General features: G+C 43.7%; 1 protein-coding gene across 15 annotated transcripts in view; it reads left to right on the plus strand.

Annotated features, from left to right (window-relative positions):
* Nucleotides 1-22,549, plus strand: part of EPHB1 (EPH receptor B1) — a 366,648-nt gene that overhangs the window by 83,881 nt on the left and 260,218 nt on the right. Inside the window, exon 3 of one of the 15 annotated variants that reach the window (XM_081192562.1) lies at nt 13,425-13,517. The exons of the other annotated variants lie outside the window; for them this stretch is intronic. The gene's annotated coding sequence lies outside the window, so the exon portion shown is untranslated. The remainder of the gene's footprint in view (nt 1-13,424; nt 13,518-22,549) is intronic. 15 annotated transcript variants of the gene reach the window in all.

Here is a 22,549-nt window from a genome sequence, read left to right on the forward strand (position 1 = left end):
TCCTGCAGCCAACTGGAAGCTGTGGAAGCCCCATTGGACGTATGGGTTCCAAAGAATGTTTGCAAACCAGAACACTCACTTCTGGGTTTGTGGCGTTCAGGAGCCAAAACATCTGAATACCAAGGCGTTCGGGATCCAAGATACGACTGTATGCCTTTCCATGTGCTTTTTTCCTAATATACACTTTTGCACACAATATATGCACATCTGCAGTAATGCATTTATATCTTTTTGATAGAGTACAGCTAAGAAATATTTCAAATGAATAAATAAAGCAGTGTGGCCATAAATCCAGTCATTGGTGGTAGAACAGCAATCTGCAGCATCTGGAGGGCACCAGGTTGATGAAAGCTAAAATAAGATATGCCGCATAAAATCTCATACTTTAACAGAAATCAACAATAGATTTCCTGTTTTTCTCTGCGGCTCATGAGGGCTAGAGTCCTCTTCATTATTTTAAGCTAGTAAAGAGCATGTCACCCAGACAGGCCATTTTGGATAAGTTGGTTAGAGGAGAGACCCTTCCCCAGCTTAACCACTGCTCCTACCTTGGAGCATGGAAGGACAAGGGTAACTTGGAAGTGCAATGGCAATGCCATCAACCAACAAGGGAAGACTTCGCTTCTGTCATGGGCTGAGCAAATTCCCACTGCTCAGCCCCACTCCTTTGCTTCAGAGGACAACACCAAGGGAGACCAAGACTGAGGGCAATTAAATGCCACTTGAATAATCCTGTTTTCATAGGAACTTTTCTGTTCCAGATACCAGACTTAGCTATCATTTTCATTGCAAGCAAATTCTGCAAGTTGCTTTGAGAGCCTTTCAGGGTTATAAAGAGGCATATAAGTATTCCAAGTAAGTAAATATATTTGGTTTCCTGTGCCTGGATTTTAGGAACGATAACCCTCTATTTTTGGCCCATATGTTATCTCTCTGTGCCAACTTTGAGAAGAGAATTAAATTTTTGGCCATGCAGAGTATTGACTGATACCTATAGCAGCCAAACATTGAATTGGCCTAGGACAATTACCCATTTTGCCAATTCCTGAAGACAAGAGAGTTTGTGTTAGCAGAGAAGACTTTTGGCAAAGCTGGGGATTGTTCTTCCTTGTCCTCTCCTAGCTACCGGTTAGAGCTTTATATTATGGACAAGAGCGTTGATCATATCAGAGAACTCAAATAAATTTCAAGGTAGTTAAACTCTAGAAAATGGATAGAATCATGGTTTATATGGCATGGTAACAATGAGTTACTTTCTATATTTATGGTGTAATATTCGCAATATCTTTATTTCCTTCAAGTGCTGTCATAGGCAAATATATTGTTGTCATGTAGCAATAAAATGTCCTGCTTTTTGCAAAAAAATGGGGGGGAAAGAAAAATGGAATAGTATTTTGAAGCTAGCCTGTTCCTGTGTTTATTGGAGTAACTCAGATGACAGTGGATTTATCATAGTAGAAATTGGCCAGTGAGATTGTTGACTGCTTTCACAAATTACATTGAAACCAGTGTTTAATTTCCTGTGTTTGTAAATTGAATAATGCAAGTATTTCATTGGGGGATCACAGAGATCTGTTCTATGCTGATTCTGACTGGCTGCAGTTATCCAGAGGTTTCAGGCCAAGGTCTTTCTCAGCCCTACCTGGTGAAGCCAAAGACTGAATCTGGGACCTCCTGCATGAGAAACTTATCTACCACTAAGCTTCCTTAGGGTAGCTCAGACCAAAAGCCATCTACTCTACCATTCTGGGTATAATTGCTTAACATGGAAACGTATATGGCAGGGAGTTGTTGGCATCTGTCTGTCTCAGGAGACAGTGGAGGAGGGTACCTTTGTGGGGTGAAGTCAGACTGTTGCAAGTTGCAGCGCCTGCTGTGGCTGTAGAGACCGATATGGGAGAGACGTGTTTTGATGCAGGTGATGCAGATGAAGGCATCTGGTTGTGCTGCTGCAGATGCACCAATGTTGTTTCTTCTCTCTGCGCTCCTCCTGAGTGATGAACCTTTTCCAGTCTGAGGGCCACAGTCCCTTGTGGACAACTTTCCAGGTAGCACATTCTAGTGGTGGGCACGGCCGGAGGCAAAAGTGCGTATGCCCCAATTAAAAACTGGCTGGAGAAACAGATGTGGCTCTTACCTTTGTAGATGCTGTCCCATCCATACAAATGTCGTGAAGTTTCCAGGCACATCCCCCAACTCTCCTTCCAAACGAGAGGCATGTCACAGTTCAATGGCACATGCTAGCCAGGTGAAATCATTAACAGAGGGTGCAGACAAAGACCAGTGAAGGGTGTGGTCTCCAGGAACTACTTACTCAAGGGCTAAGTAGAAAAGCCTGGAAAGTAGCATTTAGCCCCCATATTGGAGGTTCTCCATCCCTGGCATAAGGCTACCACTGGAAATGGTGCTCCGTCTGTAACTTGGGTTGTGACATTGAACGTTGAGTATGGAGCAGTGGGTGGTGAAATGTATGGTGTCATGATGTCACAACATGGTATTTTACAACACAGTAGGGGGGGGGGTTACAGGATTGCTATTTATGGAACCCTTTACCTTATATCAGGCATGGCCAAACTTGGCCCTTCAGATGTTTTGGGACTACAGTTCCCATCATCCCTGACCACTGGTCCTGTTAGCTAGGGATGGTGGGGGTTGTAGTCCTAAAACATCTGGAGGGCTAAGTTTGGCCATGCCTGCCTTATATAGTTCCACTCTTTGTCTCCAGGGGTGGACAGCACTCAAGAATGAAGGTGATGGCTGTCCCTTATGGTTAGTTTAGTCCCCAGGCTTCATTCCCTGAAGATGGGAAGCTACACTGATTCCATCTTCCAGTTTCTGTGTCTCATTAGCAACAAACAGTAGTAACTTAGAGAGTAATAAATAGTGCTGAAATTCTGTTAAGCAAATTTGGGTGATATTTGCATACTTCACAGATGACTGGTGATGACCAGTTTTGGGGTGGGAATCTTGCTTGCGAATTGAAATTAGATTACAGTTTTTAATCCATAGTACTGCATGGGGTATACTTGTATCTGTGTGAAGAACTCCAACTCTTTCAAATGATTCTGTATTTTCTCCTTTCCCTGTTTATTATACTGTACATGGAATTACCACCTGCAACACCACCACCATTCTAGCTTCTCCCTTGTGTCAGGGCTTCCTTAAAACCTCCCTTAATCGTCATCCCCTCCCCACCTTGCTACCTTCCTTTCCTCTGTTGTTTCCCGTATGTCAAATAATTAGATGGTAAACTTCTTGGGTCAGAGTCTGTCTTCTTGTTACTCTGTAAATGGCCAAGCCCATTGATGATGCAATCAATCAGTCTTTAATTTATATACCACTTAATGCTCAAATGGGTTTCTAAGTGGTTTAAAAGTCTAAAAACCAATTACAGAGCCAATAAAATGCCAGCAAAGGAGATGCAGTGAAAAAGTGTGGTAGAAAATGACGAGATCCAAGACATGGTTAAGAAAAATAAATGTGCCACCTAGTTTTCCGCACTAGCTTGTCTAAAAATAAGCAGTCTTCCATTTATAAGGCAGAAAAATGTTGACTACACAATTTTGCTCCTCCAAACCATCTCTAATTTGCTATAGACTGTAGAGACGGGCATGTCCAGAGGTCCATTAACAGTGGTAATTGGGCTTGTAGATTGCAATAGAACAAGAAGCTTTATGTCTAATGGAGTTCTTCTTGGTGTAGTGCAGGAAAGCTGCATGTAGAAGGAAAGGTTGCTCTCATGAAGTGAAATCTGAACCAAGCAACAACTGCAAACTAAATAATGAACAGCCACGTTAATAAGTAAAATGTCAGAATTTCTTCCAGACTTCCCACTAACTTCACTGTGGGGGATTCCGCATAATTTGCCCTTGGCTGCATCTAGGTCCAGATGGATGATGACTGCTGGTGGTTTTAGCTGGTCCAAGGCTTTTAGCACTTGGCTTCATGGGAAGCCTCTTGGAGAAAAGGTTGGAGGATGGAGAACAAACCCACTGCTACCCATCCCCCAAAGTCCACTGCTAGCAATTCCCAATACCATCCATGGAGGAGAGTGCTATCAAGAGCTACAAGTCATGATGGCTATGCTCTGCCTCCATATTTGGAAGCAGCAATACTTCTGAATACCATTTGCTGGAAACTGCAGAAGGAGAGCGTGCTCTTGTGGTCAAGTCCTGCTTGTGGGTTTCCTGCAGGCATCTGGTTGGCCCTGATGCTAGACTAGATGGGCTAGTGGTCTGATCCAGCAGGGTTCTTGCGTTCTTACGTTTGGTATAAGGGAGCAGCTACTGGAACAGGGAGGCTACAAAGCCTCTGTACACATGCAGTAGATCATGTTCAGCCCTTTGGGTTCTGGCTGAGTAAATAAAAAAGTGCCTTGGCCAGCCTTCTCTAGTCTGCTGCCCTCAAGACTAACACTCCTGTTAAGCATCAAAAACATCTGGAGGGCATCCGACTGGGGAAGGTTGGTGTAGGCAGAATGATTGCAGTCTGGCCGTCTCATGGATTGCACCTGATCTACCTTCACTATGCTTTCAGATAAGAAACTGCACTGAACTATTGCTTCACAAAGAACCTTGTTGCCTTTTGAAGGTTATTACAGTGGTACCTCAGGTTACATACGCTTCAGGTTACATACACTTCAGGTTACAGACTCCGCTAACCCAGAAATATTACCTCGGGTTAAGAACTTTGCTTCAGGATGAGAACAGAAATTGTGCTCCGGCAGCAGCAGGAGGCCCCATTAGCTAAAGTGGTGCTTCAGGTTAAGAACAGTTTCAGGTTAAGTACGGACCTCCGGAATGAATTAAGCAGTATAAATTATTTTGTTCAAACAAACCAACAAACCAACAAGCACAGCATCTCAGATGCCTGTGACTTTCAACCTGAGGGCCAACAATATAAGAACATCACACTTTTGGGGGCCATGAGATGTTTCATCTGGCATTCCAGGAGTTGATAGTGTTCAGAAATGCCGTGATTCTCCAGTTGGTTATTTACACTTAAAGCTCATTCCTCTTAGTGGACTTTGAGCCGTTTCACACATTGCACATTTCAGTGTGTATTGCAGGAGACATGCTTGGGGGGGGGGGAGGAAGATGTGCATGCGACAGTCATTAGGAATCTGAGATTGTCCCTGCCTTCCTGTGGGATATGCACACGGTGGCAAAACTGTGAAATGCCACTGTGCAATGCTTGAAGCGACCCTTAAGGACAAGTGACTGGATGCAGGAAGATTTCAGCCTCAGGCAGTTTTGCATCCGCATCCACACAGGAAACTATTCTCACAAATAAAAGAACTAGCTTGGCTTCCATCCCAGTGTGCAGATGGTCCGCTCCATGCTTGCTCCTTTGGAGTCTTTTCCTAGCATAGGCTTGCACAGGCGTCTAGGCTGGAGGCAGGGGTGTGCTATGCAGGGAAAGGTGCCAAACATCATGTCCTGCCAGCTTTTTCTTACCAGTTCCCAAAAGATTATGGACAGGAAAGGTTGATAAGAAGCCAAAGCCATAAAGCCATGCATGTGAAACAAAGAGGGTTGACTGTGTGTGTGTGTGTGTGTGTGAGAGAGAGAGAGAGAGAGAGAGAGAGAGGATGTACATTGCATGTTGCAGCAGGCAAATTCCTCATATGATGTGCACAACAGAGTTGCTTCTTCAAATCATTATGTGCAGGACTTTGCGACGTGTTTGGGCTGTACAGATAGTCCTCTTTTTCATCTTTCCATGTGCGCTAGATTTCCAGTATAAAGTCCACATGGACACTACCGCGCCAGATCCTAGTTGCTGGGAATCTCAGGTGGTAATTGCACTGTTGCGCTCCTGTCCTGCTTGTAGCCTTCTCATAAGAATCTAGTCAGCCACTATGAGAACATGTTTCTCCAGTTGGTATCTGTACTGGATTTGAAATTGTTTTTACATATGTAATGGTTTTTAATTGGTTTTATATATGAAGTTGTCTTAACTGTTTTTCTATATGAAACTGTTTTATGTGTGTTTTTATTGTATTGTGAAATCCCTTCAAGATGCTTCACAGGAAGCAATTCATTAAAAGAGCAAAACAATAAAAACACAATGCTGGTCTTTGGTCTGATCCAGCAGGGCTCTTCTTATCTCAAACTGGTCTTGCATTCTCAAATAAACATGCCTCCTTTTTTGGTATTCAGATGAGCAAACCCCAGACTGCAAGCAGCAAAAATGGCCAACTAAAATTTGGTCTTCTAAGACCAACATTCCCACACAGGGTAACCATAACCACTGAATTTTTGTTTGCCATGTATGTAAAGCAGAAGGGGAACCTTCCTCCTCAGCTGTTTCCCAACAGCCAGCAGCACCGCTCTAGAAACAGATCCTTTCGGTTTATGAGGACAGACAATGCTTCAAAACTCAAGAAAGTTCATGGAGGGAACATTTTCTGTGCACTCATCTGCTTTATAGCCCCTTGAACAAACCCCTCTGCAGTGTCAAGGTAGCCTCCGGAATAATGCAGAAGTTGACAGAAGGAAAATTTTCCACCCCTTCCTCTCCATGCACCCCACCTCCATATAATATCTGGAGGACTGGAGGGTTCTCCTAAACCACAAAGAACTCAGGGGCCAAATGTGGTCCTCCCAGCTGCATGCTCTGCCCTTTGGGACTCTTCCCCAGGCCCTGCCCTCTCTGAGACCATGCCTTTCACTGGCCCTGCTTCACAACCCAAGAGTTTTTGCCTGGCTGGAATGTGCCCTTGAACCTTGATAGTGCTTCTTGCTTGCATGGATGGAGGTTATAGAGGGCTGTATGCATGTGTGCAGCAACCTAGCCTACCGTGAAATTCACATTCATTGCTCTGCCCACTTTTGTCTCTGGCCCCATCCATCACTGGTGTGCGGCCCCTGGAAGGTTGCTCAGAAAAGCATGTGGCCCTCGGACTGCAAAAGGTTTCCTTCTCCTGTCCTAAACAATGTGGGATGGGCATGGAGGAGTCTTGGAGGACAGGGGATCCACCAAAATTTCATGGAAGTTCATGAAATTTCACTTAAGGAAGTTCATGGAAAGAAAGTTCTCCCACCCCATAGCCACCCTACCTCCTCTCACTTTGTTCAGAAGGGCACCCTAACCCACCAGGGAGACCTTTCGGGCAGTGGGGGTGGGGAAGGGCAGCAGGCAGGAGGGGACAAGAAACATTCCCTCCTTTAGACAAGCCATTAAGTTCTACAATATTGTCTTTTGTTGAACTTTCAAATAGCTGTTCTGTTTTTATAATGTAGTGTGTTTTGCTATAGCTTCAGCTTGAGGTTTATAGCAGAAACATAATGATAGCCCAAGAGCAGCAATTGTGCAAACAAAAGACAGAAACAGTCAGTAAAAATTGATACTTCTCAGAGTCGCACTTTGACACGGGGAGCTCTGATTTCCCAGATGATGTAATACACAAAAACATTTGGATTCATGGAATAAGGCCATTAGCACTGTACTGGGGACCATGATCCTTCTGTCATAGGGTGAATCTCAGTTGCTTATGTTTGTTCATTGTGGAGTGATTTGCAGGCACCTGAAAACTATCTTGCAATCAAATAGTAGAAATCTGCTTAATCTGTTTGGGTGATACTGATAGCTGTCAACGATTGCGTTACCATCCCAGTGGATTTAGGAAGTACCAACTGTTGCTAATTTCTCTAAGAACAGGCACTTTACGGCATCTGCATCATTATTTTGATTCACCCTTCTCTTGAATGTGAATCTGAGGCCACCAAAACATTTCAGAAGCTACTTACATCTTTGTTCTATCTGGCTTCATTAATTGTCTTGAATCTGGCTAATATAAAGTTTGCAGAACTAATAGCCAAATAGAGCTTCTGTGCAAACTTCTGGTTTTGTTACATACATACCATGAGAATCTGCCTCATACTGAAAGCAGCCCTAGGTTAGTAGGTGTTATTGTACACTCCTCCTTTCTCAAAGCTTTCCTCTTGTACACACATTATTTTGTGGTTTTGTGGTTGTGTTCAATGCAATATCTATCTGTGATCTTAGAGTCTGGGGAAGACAGTGGATTACAGCCATTGAAAAGACTCGTTGGTGAGGCAGTAATAGGATTTAGCCACAACAGATGTTAACCGCAAGCCATGCAAAGGCGTCACAGAAGTCGCTGGCCCTTTTTTCCTGGCAATGGTTGTGACAACCTCTTCCTTCAACATAAGAGATGACTAGGGCTGAACTGTGTCAAGGGCACACTTGCTATTTTCCTCACCTCAAGAGAAGTAGTAACCCGTACAGACTACAATTTTGGAGAGTCTCAAAATCAGTGACAATAAATTCTAGTCCATGGTTCTAGGCCATGTTCTCATACGTAGGTTCACTCTTTCTGCAGTGCTGCAATGAATACCCACTTTATTGGACATACATACAGTATGGGACCAAGAGCTTTCTTGCAGCAAAGATATTCTCCCTATCAGTTATATGTGGGCTGAATATAATGCTGCTGCCTATGGATGAGGAATATGGTTGATGTCACAAGGACTAGCTGGTTTGAACACCTTTTACTGATCATGAATTCATATTATAATTGTGTGTTAAGTATCCAGCGATGGTCCACAGCATTCTAAAGTTTCAATGTACAGCAGTGTTCCAAAGCAGGGCTCCTTTTAAAAGCTTCCTTAGCAGGGGTATCTCTTGCTGTGACTTCAAACACACCTTTATTTCCCCTTCATTGTCAATATACTTTGTTTAGTCTACAAGCATTTACAGTTCTTGGCAGATGCATTATTTACTCAATAAACCGGCTGTCCTATAAATACATACCTAAAGACTACTCAAATTGACAGTAAAATCTATAGGAAGTGAAGCTGCAGAACACAGTCCCAAGAGCCTTGGGCCATATTTCCTTTTTTAAAAGGATCAAATAAATAATGAACTCACTGCTCCAAAAGGTACCTTGTATCACTTTGTTGACACCCATAAAAGAGAAACACCATCCGTTTAAATGAATTTATGGAAACACTCTCTCAGCCTTCTAATTTCCTGTTAGAAGAATCCACTCCCATTCTCACAGATAATACTGGAGTGTTTTCACCTGCTCATTTCAACCCCTAAAGAAAATATGGCGGCAATGTCTCCCTGTAGCTGCTGTTCAGGCTTTAGGATTATGCCTAAGTATAATTTCTCTGGGCCCGGTGCAAACTTGTAACATTGGCCCTTTTACTCATCTTGAAAGGTGAACCCAGTACCAATTTTTATGGCCCACCCCCAAACAAGCCTTGGTCCATTAGCTCCTTTATTTAAGCTTCTGTCTGCTTGCTTCATAGACATAGCAGTATGACAAGAAACAAACACATGATAGATATTATACACTGACCCTGGGATCTAGCGTCAGGTTTTCTAAGAACTCTGGCGCTCACACATGTAACTCACATGCTTTCTGGGGCTTGGGAATCTCAGCAGTACTGGCTCCTCCTGTCCTTGGGATCTGTGTTCCTGATTTTGTGGCATTTGTCCCTCATGTCTTCTGCCACACCCTATGGGCTTCCTCTGGAATTCCTTGTAATAATCAAGGAATTCTGGGGGTTGTTATTCTTTAGGGAGCATGGCACATAGGGGAGCACATTTATCCCAGTGCCCTAGACTTACCTATACAAGCACACTCTTAGGAACAAAGGAAGCTCCTTGTACTGAGTCAGACTATTGGTTCATCTAGTTGAGCATTGCCTGCACTGAGTGGCAGTGGTTCTCCAGATAGGAGACATTTCCTATCTGGTATTTTCCCTCCCTCCCTTCCTTCCTTCCTTCCTTCCTTCCTTCCTTCCTTCCTTCCTTCCTTCCTTCCTTCCTTCTTTCCTTCCTTCTTTCCTTCTGAGCACCTTACTATTCTAGCCTTATTCAGATATTATCTAGGTATAGAGCTTACGTTTGGAGAAGGAGGCAGCAGGATGCGTTGCTGGCACTGCCCCTGGAAATCTATGTGTTGACACAGATGTCTGCATGGTGTGCTTTTGCTCATCTACACTAACATCCTGCTGGATAACTTAGTCAGTTAGAGCATGGTTCTGATAACGCCAAGCTTGCAGGTTCAATCCCCGTACCTAGACCAGGGCCACATAGGGGCAGGGGCAGCAGTATGGCCCCTTTGCCCTCTTCTTCATGCACATGGAGAGCACATGAAAAGAACTCCAGCATGTTGGCTTCCTGTCCTAACATTGTTCTGAACGACTCCAACAAACCCCACAACATAGAAACAAGTTTGCGTAAACATCCTCGAGCATGATCTCTAGTTCTGCCACAGTTTCCCCCTATATGGTAATGGATCCACAGCCTAATTCTCTTCCTCTCATCCAGGGTCACCAGGCCCAAGTAAACTGCCCTCCTTCCCCCCTCCCTCACCCGTGGTGAAGCTTGCAATAATTTGAATCCTGGAAATTCACAGGAGCTGATGGTCTGACACTTGTGAGGTGTGTGTGCGTGCATGGTGAGGTTAATGTAAAGGTGAATGTTGAAATTTAAGCCAGGCTTTAATTTAAGCCTGTTAACTTGAATGTGCTTTATTTCACTGATGACAATGTGTGAATTATGTTGCAAGAACATAGCTCATATGTTGCACACACACACATAATTCGCTGCAAGTCAGACCATATTTAAATAGTAGAGAAGCGCCTAATCATAACCCAAATCATATGCTGTAATTACATGTTCAAAAGATCAACATAATAAAAGGCTGCAATAAATAGAACTGCTTAAATTGTTGCGATGTTTTCCTATTGGTCCTCGGTCTACATCCTGTATCCCTCCCCAGGGCATGCAAATGCCTCTGCTTGCTGCAGCAGGGATATTTTGTTAAGTAACGGCAGATACAGGAGACCAGCCATGTAGATGAAATTTTATGAGCCCAGAGGTGTGTTTGTGGTGATGCAATTGCTCGAATGCTCCAGTCCTGCATAGGTGCATCTGGTTTGCCACTGGGCTCTGGTAGGGTATGCCCTTTGCCTCTGTCCCTGTCGAAATGATGCACAGTTGGCTTAGAAGAAGCAAGAGAAACATGGGGGTGGTAATGAGTAATGGCTAGCAGCTGCAGCAGATGGTGCCTGTTTCTGGCTGCTCATTAGGAGCTGTTGAGCAATAGGAGTGGAGGGTGCCGACTCTCTATGGCAGGCATCCCCAACCTGCAGCCCTCCAGATGTTTTGGCCTACAACTCCCATGATCCCTAGCTAACAGGACCAGTGGTCAGGGATGATGGGAATTGTAGTCCAAAACATCTGGAGGGCCGAAGGTTGTGGATGCCTGCTCTATGGCAAGCCTGAATGCAGCTATCACCTCTTCTCTCGGTTGTGCAGTCAATATCTGAATGTGGGAGAACACGTTACTGTCAGCACAATGCTCACCTGTCCTTTTGACACTGCAACACCATCTGAAGTTCCTGCTTGTTCCACTGCATGCCTCCTTGCTCTTAGCCTGTAAGGAAGAATATGTCAGAGGTGTTTATGTGGCTAGCTGTACCAAGAGTTGGAGTAAAGTGCTTGGCTATCCTTTTGAATCGATGGTGTGGGTACTTTGGAAGGTTGTGTCCAACAGGGTCTTACCCTTTTGAAATATCAGTTGCTGATAAGCACGGGAGGGGAGAATGCTCCTGTGGTCATGTTCTGCTCACTTGTTTCCCGCAGACATCTGGTTGGCCAGCTATTAAATTTAATGGGCTTACTCCCAGGTAAGGAGAGTTAGGGTTCCAGCCTTAGTCAGTGTTCTCTGTCATAGGGACACGGTTAGTCTCTGCTAAGTAAAAAGAGTAAATTACAAGAGGGGGGCAGGGGACGAGGAGACAATCTGTTGTTTGAAGATGCTGCCCCATCTTCTTCCTCAGTAGTGAAGTGGTGGAGATGAATGGTGCTTCTTGGAGGCATGAAATCCCCCCCTTCCCCCAATCCTTCTCCATTTCTTGTCTGTGTGGCATACTTTTGTTCTTGCCACCCCAGCTTCTGGGCTGGAGTTAAGGTTTCTGGTAGATGCTCACATTTGGTGTCCTGGAATAGTAGCTGAACAATAAAACACAAGTGTCCTTCCTGCATCTGCTATTCTCTTTGGTTGTCCAAAGTCCTTCTGTTGTACAAAGCACTCTTTCACTAAAGCAGGGGTCAGCAAACTTTTTTAGCCGTGGGCCGGTCCACTGTCCCTCAGACCTTGTGGGGGGCCGGACTGTATTTTGAAAAAAAATAAAAGTGAACGAATTCCTATGCCCCACAAATAACCCAGAGATGCATCTTAAATAAAAGAACACATTCTACTCATGCAAAAACACGCTGATCAGTGGCGTAGCGTGGGGGGTGCAGGGGGGGCCGGCCGCACCGGGTGCAACATCTGGGGGTTAGGGTTAGGGGCGCAAATCCACGGGTTAGGGGGCGCAAATCCACGGTTTAGGGGCACAAATTACTTGCCTTGCCCCGGGTGCTGACAACCCACGCTACGCCACTGACGCTGATTCCTGGACCGTCCGCGGGCTGGATTTAGAAGGCGATTGGGCTGGATCCGGCCCGCGGGCCTTAGTTTGCCTACCCATGCACTAAATAGTGCTGTCCACACCAGAGAGGGGGTGTCTTCCTCTGATGTGCATTACCTGATTTGTTTCCACCCACCTATGAAGTCCTATTCAAGGAAGCTATCATTTGTGCAGGTGCAATGGCTATCTCCAATGTACACACCTCAGCTGAACCATGCCTTGCATTTTCAAATCGTTTTTTTAGACGCAATTTATTAATTTTATAAAAACAAAAAGGAAAAGAACATCATAAAAAAACCTAAATCATATATCTTAACTGACTTCCCTCCACTCCCCCTCCTGGTTCCATTATTATATACTTACTCATGCACGTCCATAAAATATTATATTCTTAACTGTCCAATTTTAAAGCCTTATTCATGTTGAAACAAGTGACCTTTAAGAAGTTCAACTAATGTAAAAACCTATACACAAAGCTTGCAAAGTATGCATTAAACATTTTCCCATATATGTTTAAAAAAACAATGTCCTTTTATTTCTTGGGTTTCAAATTGTCTAATATGCCCTGCATGTTTCATTAATTTGTTTTTCTGATCTTCTTTGGCGGTAGCTTCTTCCTTCTGCAGGGATGGGCTGCTCTTGGCCTGGCATCCACTCTCAGATGCAGGAATAAATAAATCCATTAGGTCCTGTACCTTTCAAAATCATAGCTTCTGGGTTGTTGGGTTTTTTTTAAAAAAACAAACATCATTTCCAACATTCTCTTAAAATCTTTATATGTTACCTCCCAGGGCTTCTTAATAACTTTACATTGCCACCACATATGGTAGCCTCTTTTACATGCATTTTCAAATCAGATGGAAGCTGGTTTGAGGGAAAATGCATCAAGCAGGAGTATTTCTCAAGAAACTACAGGATACATACGGATTGTGGTTAACGTCACGTGTGCTCTCCCTCAAACACCAGGGATGGGACTCAACTGGATCTGGAGTAAATGGTAAAGTGCACACAGCACTGGACTCTACACGTCTCCTATTTTGCTTTCATCACCATATGATGGTAAGGAGACAGGCCTTAAGGCCCAGCAGAGATGATCAGACACTTTAACTCAACTACGGTGGTACCTTGGGTTAAGTACTTACGGTAATTCGTTCCGGAGGTCCATACTGAACCTGAAACTGTTCTTAACCTGAAGCACCACTTTAGCTAATGGGGCCTCCTGCTGCTGCCGCGCCACCGGAGCACGATTTCTGTTCTCATCCTGAAGCAAAGTTCTTAACCTGAAGCACTATTTCTGAGTTAGCGGAGTCTGTAACCTGAAGCGTATGTAACCCGAGGTACCACTGTAGTTAGTCCTATGAGCCTCCCCACCCTTTCCACATCCAAGCTCTTCCTTCTCCCGCTCATGATCACATCATTACGCTACCATAACTTGAATTTATGCAAGGCTAGTGGATTTATTTGCAATCGTCCCTTCACGCAGTTGGTGTAAGTTGGAGATAGGACCCCACCATAAATCAGAGGTGAGTGTTGGAATTGGGTAACGTGATCCTGATGCCTTAATCTCTTGTTTTGCCTAAAAAAATTCCCTTGCTGTGTCACAGCGGCTACACTCTCCAGCAGTTTAAAAACAAATTAAGAAGCAGCTTTACATCTGCTTCTCAATAAAACTAGAGAACCGAAAGAAATATCTTTGCATCTCTAATGAAACCTGGGGAAGGCTCCCCCTTCCTATTTGAAGTTTTTATTTCGGGAAGGTTATGCCATATGGTGTTTTTTTTTTTTAAAAAAGGAAAACATTAGATAGAATTACCAAGATCTGTTTCAGATAAATCACCCCTTTCCCTTGTTATTCTTATGGTGTTGATAAAGTACTGAGTTTCTTTGCTGATAAAACAGTGGTACGGTGGAGAAAATGGAATCAGTTGCATGCTGGTCTTCTAGTTTTAGAGAGAGATCTTTGTTTGGTTCAGTGGTTCAGTTGGCATGCCATGTTAAACCATTTTAAAACCATGGTTTGTTGAACAAGCCATGTTTAAGCAAAAGGATGTTCTGCAGTTGATCGAAGTAACTATGGTTCTACCCTATTTTGGTCTAGCCCTCCGCTGCCTCTCCGCCCAACATCCCTTAAGAGTTGGTGGCACCCAAGTTCTGGCATTGCAGCAGTATGTCACCATTTTCCTTTGCATTGGTTGGCTGCAAGAGTGAGGGTGTACCTGCAAGAGTCTAGGTGACCTTTGGCACCTGTCATCAAGCACCCGCTCCGTTCCACCAAGAAAGAAATGCCCCTACTTCTTTGCAGCTGGAGAAGTCTTTGAACCCTTTTCTTCCACTCCTGTGTTCTGCAACTGCACTTTTTATTTTTCTTTCTCCCATAAATTGCTACCATGAATTTATGCTTTGAGATGACTGAGCATCAACTATGTTGGAGCCACTCACATCTCCTACCCCTCCACTGCCATGGAATTTGATAGACTGCTTTTCCTAATGCACGCCTAAGTTGTTTCATCTGTTAGATGTAATTAATATCAGGAACACAACCTCATATTGAATCCCCCTCCCCATCTTAGCTCAACACTTGCTCTGCTAGTTGTTTTGTATTTTATTTTTTTGCCTTGCTGTCAAAGAGTAAAATTGCAGCTCTTGTTACCATTTCCTACTTGGAGAAAGTGCCTTTGTTTTGAAATAGGACTTCACCCTCCCCACCCTGCCCGTGACTTTACTCCACAACTCATACAAGCACCTCTTAATTTTTCTGTTTCTCTGTGTTAAAACGCAACCCTTTTTCAGCTGCAGAACTTAGTCTGGTAAAATCCCAGCTGCTTCCATCTGTGCAACCCTACAGTGGTATGAACATCCACCTGCCTGAACCCCTGACCCTAACAGCACAAACATATCACACTTAGAAGGTCTTTTTGCAATAACTTCACTTCACAATCACATAAGACAGATGCAGCAGATGCTGCATCAAATATAAGCAGAAGAGGAAGTGCTTGCGTGTTTTTCAGTTATCAGTGATGTCAGCTTTGGGGAAAAATGCCAGCAAGAGGAGTTGAGCATTGAGAGAGGCTTCTTTTTCTAGTTGCTCTTGCCTAACGGCTCTGTTGCTTGGTGCATAATTGCACTGGGGTGACTAAACAAACCACACTTAAACATTAGTTAAGGAAGTTCCCATGTTTGCCTGTAATGCTAAGACAACAACGACTCATGGCTTATTTTTGCAAACCACAGTTGACAAACTATAGTCGAGACATCAGATGTAAAGCTAAGCCATGGCTTCTGAACAAAGGTTTGTTTAAACCATGGTTTAACGTGGCATGTGAACCAAGACAATAAATGTAGAAGGATGGTGATAAAAAATAAAAATGTACCTGGTGCAGTTTTCTGGAAGCTACATTTTAAAGGTAGCATTTTATAAATGATTGTAGAAGGCATATGTAAGGCTGTTAGTATAGTAGACCCTTACCTTGTCCTATTGCTGCCATATGATAAAATGATAATTCTCTTAGTGGCATCTAATTTCACCTGTTGAAAGAAATACTGCAGAATTTAACAGAAAATATAAATTTTCTTACAAAAGATAATCTTGCAAGCGTTAGTCAGCCTCTGACAAATTTGCTAGTTGGTTTTACATTAGCTGTGAGATGATGATACACAGTTTACTGATGCAGATAGAACTCTGCTCTGACTCAGTTGTGCATTAGCCATACATTAGTTGCATACTGATACACAACAGAGCCTTGGTCACTGCACCACAGTCAAATGCAAACATTGGTGCAGTTATGGTTTGTGCCTGAGTCTTCATACTGCCCAATTCAATGTTGGTATTGGATTTTGAGAAATATGTAGCATTGAGCAATACAGTTTATAACCCATGCTCTTTCTGCTTCTTACCTTAGAGTACAGATGGTGCTTAAGTTATAGTCCTGTCCTCTTTTTAAGCAGGATTGGTTTCAGGTTTGAAAGGGGCCCTTTGCAAGCTCCCAGTTGCCCTGTTCAGTTCCCACAACGCTCTTAAGCAACATGACATTGAGGCATTATGGGAAATTTAAAATGGCTGGCAGTTACCTGACCCATCCACTCAGTGTGGGGAGACCAGGGTACCCAAGGATGTCAAGTGCTGATGCCAGGGTGGATTTGAAAGACCAGCATGTGTAGAAATAGGGGAAAGGATATGTATTTGTGTGTGAGAGAGTGTTATGTGACTCTTTGCAGGTTAGAAAGAAGGTAACAATCACAATACAGTGGTGCCCCGCAAGACGAAATTAATTTGTTCCGCAATTTTTGTCGTCTAGCGAATTTTTCGTCTTGCGAATCACGAAATCCCATAGGAATGCATTGAAAATCAATTAATGCGTTCCTATGGTCAAAAAAAGTCGAAACAAAGCCAAATTTGGTACAACAACAGTTTATTAACTGCTCTTTAAAGTCACACATACTGTAAAGAGCAGTTCAAAAATTGAAGGGAAAATAAATTAACTTTATAAACAAAACATGTATTTGTTTTTAGACAAAGGAAACAAAGCCGCGAGACGTTTTCGTCTTGCGAAGCAAGCCCATAGGGAAATTTCGTCTTGCGAGGCAAATCGAAAACGGAAAAACCTTTCGTCTAGCGAGTTTTTTGTCTTGCGAGGCATTCGTCTTGCGAGGTACCACTGTATTTTATTAGAGAAGCACTGGTCTGCTGTCTCAATTTGAACTCAGACTGGATTTGATATTGGAAGAATAGACTGGCATTTCCCCAATAAAATACTGGTTTTTTTAACTCTTTACCCTCCTCTCCATGTACTTATCAACATTTGTATCCCTTTTCCTATTGGGATGCTGCAGAGGTATCTTCCTGCTGCTTTGCTCCTGCTTTGGATGCTGTTAGTTTTCTTTGTTCACAGCCTCATCCCTGCTCCTCGCTCTCCACCCCCCTCAATTAATCCCCTGTTCTGCAGGTTCCTATTTGTGCTCAGCAATCATGGAATGTCAGGGAGAGAGCATGCAGAGCTCATGTTTCATTACCCAGGCGTCAGGGAGAATTCCTTCACTTTGAACCGCTGCAGCCTCTTTCTTGCTCTCTTCTTTGTTCCTTTCAGACACAGGGTATGCCAACCTTCTCCCTCCCTCCCCGCCAGATTTTCGTTCTTTGTTTTTTCGCTTACTCTCAGTTTCACTTTCTCTGCACAATGCCACATTTCTTCCTTTATTTGTTCAAGCAATCTGAGAAACAAAGCCAGAGAGCAAAGCAGCCTCCCTCTGTACACACAAAACCCAAATAATCATATAACATTGGTGGCGATTGTGCAAGGCGTACAAAAAGGTCTTAGAATCATAGAATTGGAAGGGACTCCAAAGATCATCTAGTCCCCTGCAATGCAAGAATATGTAGCTGTCCCATACAGGGATTGAACTTGCAACCTTGGCATTATCGGCACCATGCTCTAACCAACTGAGCTATAGACTGCCCCCCTTTGCTTCCTATGTTCTTATGCTGGCAGCTTCCATGCAGTCGTAATAGGTAGGCGCAACAATACAGTCCAGATTTTAGGGTGCCACTAACAGGAAGCAGGAAGAGGTATGGAGCAGTAGTTCTTGATGACAATCTCTGCAATTGCTGATCTCTTTGACTTGGAGGAAAAACGCCTTTCCAATTCCAAATACAGGAATCAGTCAGACCTTGAGCATGAGCAAAACCCATCTGCTGAGATAGCCAGGGGAATTGTATTGGGAAAAACTCCATGTGACCTGTGCTCTGACTCTAGTTGTGGCAATGCAATGTTTGGGAAGCTATCCAAATTTGCCAGGCTGCTGACACCTGCTGATTCCTTCTGTTCATGACTCTTCTGCATATTGGAAGCTGTCTGAGACTGAGTCAGGCGGTTGGTCCATCTAGCTCAGAACTATCAACACTGACACTCAGCAGCTATCTAGGGTTTCAGGCAGTAGATGTTCCCAGCCCAGCCAGGAGATGCCAAGGATTGAACCTGGCACTTTCTCCATGGAAAACAGATGCTTCACCACTGAATTACTTCCCCTATTGCAAGCTTATGTGGGAGTTAAGTCCCGCTGAACATGCTGAGATTCCTGGTGGTTAAAACATGCATATGGTTGAAGTGCACATGGAACTATAAACTGGGCAGAGGTAAAACAGGCAAGCTGTGCTAATAGCATCCTTTATTGCACACCACTCTTTTCTTTAAAAATAACCATATTAAATTGATATAGTGGTCTGTCAATACATGCAAGTGAATCATGCAAGTGATCCTTGCCCATGAGATTTGGTGATGAGTTGCATACTAAGGTCATTGGGCAAGAAAAACTTCCACGTAGAAAGGAAATTCCACATAGAATTGTAGAGTTGGAAGGGACCCCAGGGGCTTGAACCCATGAGCATGGGATTAAGAGTCTCATGCTCTACCAAACTGAGCTATTCAGAAGACATTTCCCTAGAATCCAGGGAGTTTTGAAATTTAGATACTGGAAACTGGTAGGAATTTAACTTCTCACAGTGTTTTGATCTGGTGCAGTCAAGTCCAATTTGTGTAGTCCAAATGAGAGCAACAATATTGCCATACTGGGTGGAATTGGCAGGCCATTTTCTGCATGTGATAGCAGTCTTTCACGGTGTCTGATCAAAAGGATAGGAAAGCAGATATGGTACCCACAGCCAGTATGATTTGGTAATGGGGTATGGAAACTCTAGGCCACAATCTGAAGCCAGGCTGGTGGACTCTTGCCAAGCCATGCCCTCTCTCCCTGACCACACCGCTAATCCTCCTTACTGTAACGATAGCTGATCAGTCTGGCAAACTAGTCTGACCAATAGCTGATTAGACTGCTTTGCCAGTCCCCTTGGGGTTAGAGTGTCAAGCTGGGGACTCCTCCAGACTGCCAGTATTTTGTGGCAGTGATGCAATTGCCTACCAGACCTTTACATTTGCACATTTAAAGTGGAATAAAGTGTCCTGTCACCTGAGGGGTATCATATCCTCTTTCTCAAAACAAGCAAGCCCCAGACTTCTTGCAAGTTTGGAAAGTGACAGAGAAATGCATGGAAAAGTATGGTCCAAATGAATGAATAATGGAAAGTTGTGTAACCACCTCACAAGCAAATCAGGGTGAACACTGTCTGCCATATAGCCACCCTAAAGGTAAAGGTACCCCTGACCGTAAGGTCCAGTTTACTGGCCGAGGGAGCTGGCATTTGTCAGTCATGTGGCCAGCATGACTAAGCCACTTCTGGCGAACCAGAGCAGCGTGTGGAAATGCCATTTACCTTCCCGCCGGAGCGGTACCTATTTATCTACTTGCACTTGACATGCTTTCGAACTGCTAGGTTGGCAGGAGCTGGGACCAAACAATGGGAGCTCACCTTGTCTCGGGGATTCGAACCGCTGACCTTCTGATTGGCAAGCCCTAGGCTCTGTGGTTTAGACCACTGCACCACCCTGCAACATATCAAAATGAATGTTCAACTGCATCAGCTATGTGCAAGCAAATAGGGATGACTGCTCAGTAAATAGGTTGCATGAAATAGCCCTTGGGCCAGAGAGAGGTGAGTCTAAATCCCTATGAAATTGGTTAGGTGACCTTGAGCCAGTCACACTTTTGCAGCTCAGTCTACCCAGCAGGGTTGTTGTGAGGATAAAATGGGAAGTGGGGTGGAGTAGAATGCCACCTTGAGCTCTTTGGAAGAAGAGCAGGATTAAAATGTGCTAAGTTAATAAATGTGTGTTAAATGTGTATGCTTGGATTATACAGTATGTTTAAGGAGATCTTGGCTGTACAGGATGGGGCGGGTGGTTGGCATGAAAAGTAGAAGTATGGAAGAAGCTTCCATGGGGTCTGGTGTCCCCTTTGTTGCTGCTGAGTCCGGCTGCATCTTGCAGAGCAGACAGTACCAAGTGCTATACAGTGGTACCTCGGGTTAAGTACTTAATTCGTTCCGGAGGTCCGTTCTTAACCTGAAACTGTTCTTAACCTGAAGCACCACTTTAGCTAATAGGGCCTCCTGCCGCTGCCACACAATTTCTGTTCTCATCCTGAAGCAAAGTACTTAACCCGAGGTACTATTTCTGGGTTAGTGGAGTCTGTAACCTGAAGCGTATGTAACCCGAGGTACCACTGTACTTTGATGTCCTCATGTTACCAGGACAGTTCTGTTTTTTTTACTTCTCCTGCTTCTTTCCTCATTTGCACCCCTCTCTCACTCCATATGGTACAGAGAAAGGAAAGATGTTTGGAACACTTGCCAGCTTGCGGTGGTTGATAAAGTGAAAACTGTGCAGATAACAGGAGTAAGGGGGCCTCCTTGCATCTTGATGAAACCGCACGGCTCTTTTGCTTCCATTGTTTGTTTTGATGCAGCATTTCCATTTCTCATTCCATTTCAAAACTTTTTCTCCTATTTATTTTAACACATGCATACTGCTCATACTGGCTCTTTTTCCTATGGGTATTCAGACAGGAGGAAGGACGTAGTCTTAACTCCTGTTTTGGGCCGAAACCTCACTAAGGAAACCATAGCTGATTAATTGTATGCATTTTAGTTGATTGATGAATTAATTTAATTAGCAAAAACTGCATTTGAATTTAAAAAGTTGCTATGAAGCAACAGACTCTCTCTTTTTGTGTTTAGGTAATGCACAATAATATAATGGCAGGCATAATTGTGGAACTGGCATTCCCACCTCTGTATGAGAAAGAAAGAGGAATGTCTGTGTTCACACACACACACACACACACACACACACACACACACACACACTCCATTTTTAATCAGGGCATATGTTTAGTTGAGAAAAAGTCATTTTAATTCACCAGTCTAACTGACTAATCAGTTAAACACTGCAGCCCAATTCATCTATCAATTACCTATTCCTGCAAGGCAATTCTTTGCATGCTTATTTGAAAGCAAGTCCCACTGTGTTCAATGCAATGCTCTTCTTTCTCGGGAGTGAGTCCCACTGAACTGAGTGGGACCAGCTTCTGAGTAAACATGCATAGGATCACATTGTTAAAAGCTTTTGCCACTTCCAAAGACTCATGTGTTAAATAAGCATTGAAGCGGCCTGTGTGGTTTAACTTAGTGATTATTAAATGTTTGCATTCTTAAACTCCTCTCTCCTTCCCCCCCCCCCAATTGTCATTGCTATAGTGATTTAGGAGATTATCATCTTTAGCGTAGAATCTCTATAATAGAAAAGGTTCATGTGTTTTGGCAACTGTTCAGAATCCCTTCCCTTCTTATTGAAAGTACTTTAGCTCTTAGCAGTTGCAGTTTCCTTGTCCATGCTGTTAACTCATCAACAATGATCTACACTTTGTTGTTTAGTCGTTTAGTCGTGTCTGACTCTTCATGACCCCATGGACCAGAGCACGCCAGGCACTCCTGTCTTCCACAATGATCTGCACTACTTCTGCACTACTTTAGCCATAATCAATGGGCAAAGGCCACCTAAGGGCAAAGGCCACGTCATGTGATACTTGCCCATGACACGCAGCACCTAATATGGCTGCACATCTATGATATGTGTGTGTTTGTCACACTGCATTTACATTTAAATTGTAATCATTTATGTATTTGCGTCTATACATACAAATTAGCATATGCAAACCTGCATCCTCGTTTCATCTTCATTTTTGGTGATGCGTAAGTGACCACCCTTTGTGTCCTTTCGGAAGCTCCCTGTAGGCTGTGCATCTGTAACCGCTGCATATTTTGAAACACGTGTTTGCAAGTAGAACATGTATTGTTAACATTTGTGAGATACATACGTACTAAAAGGCTTTCTTGCTGGAAGTGTTTGAAGCACGGCAGCATTCAGACAGGATTTCTGTGGAGTAAGTGATTGTGGTCCTATGTATCAAAAAATCTGGAAAGCTTTAGGGGCCCTGCACTTGGACAACATCAAAAAGGCAGATGTTTCCCCGGGGCTAGGTTTTGGGAGGAGCCGTCATTGCGTTAGTAAAGGTCGGAGAGGGAACTGATCAGATAGGCTTTGTTGGCTGGAGTCTTAAGAAGTTATCTGGCTGGAGATGAAAATTTAACGAGGGCATTAGAATGTTTCTGCTGACAATAAATCCCTGAAACACCCGCCGTA

Source organism: Podarcis bocagei, assembly GCF_964188305.1.
Source record: "Podarcis bocagei genome assembly, chromosome: 4".
Lineage (NCBI taxonomy): Eukaryota > Metazoa > Chordata > Lepidosauria > Squamata > Lacertidae > Podarcis > Podarcis bocagei.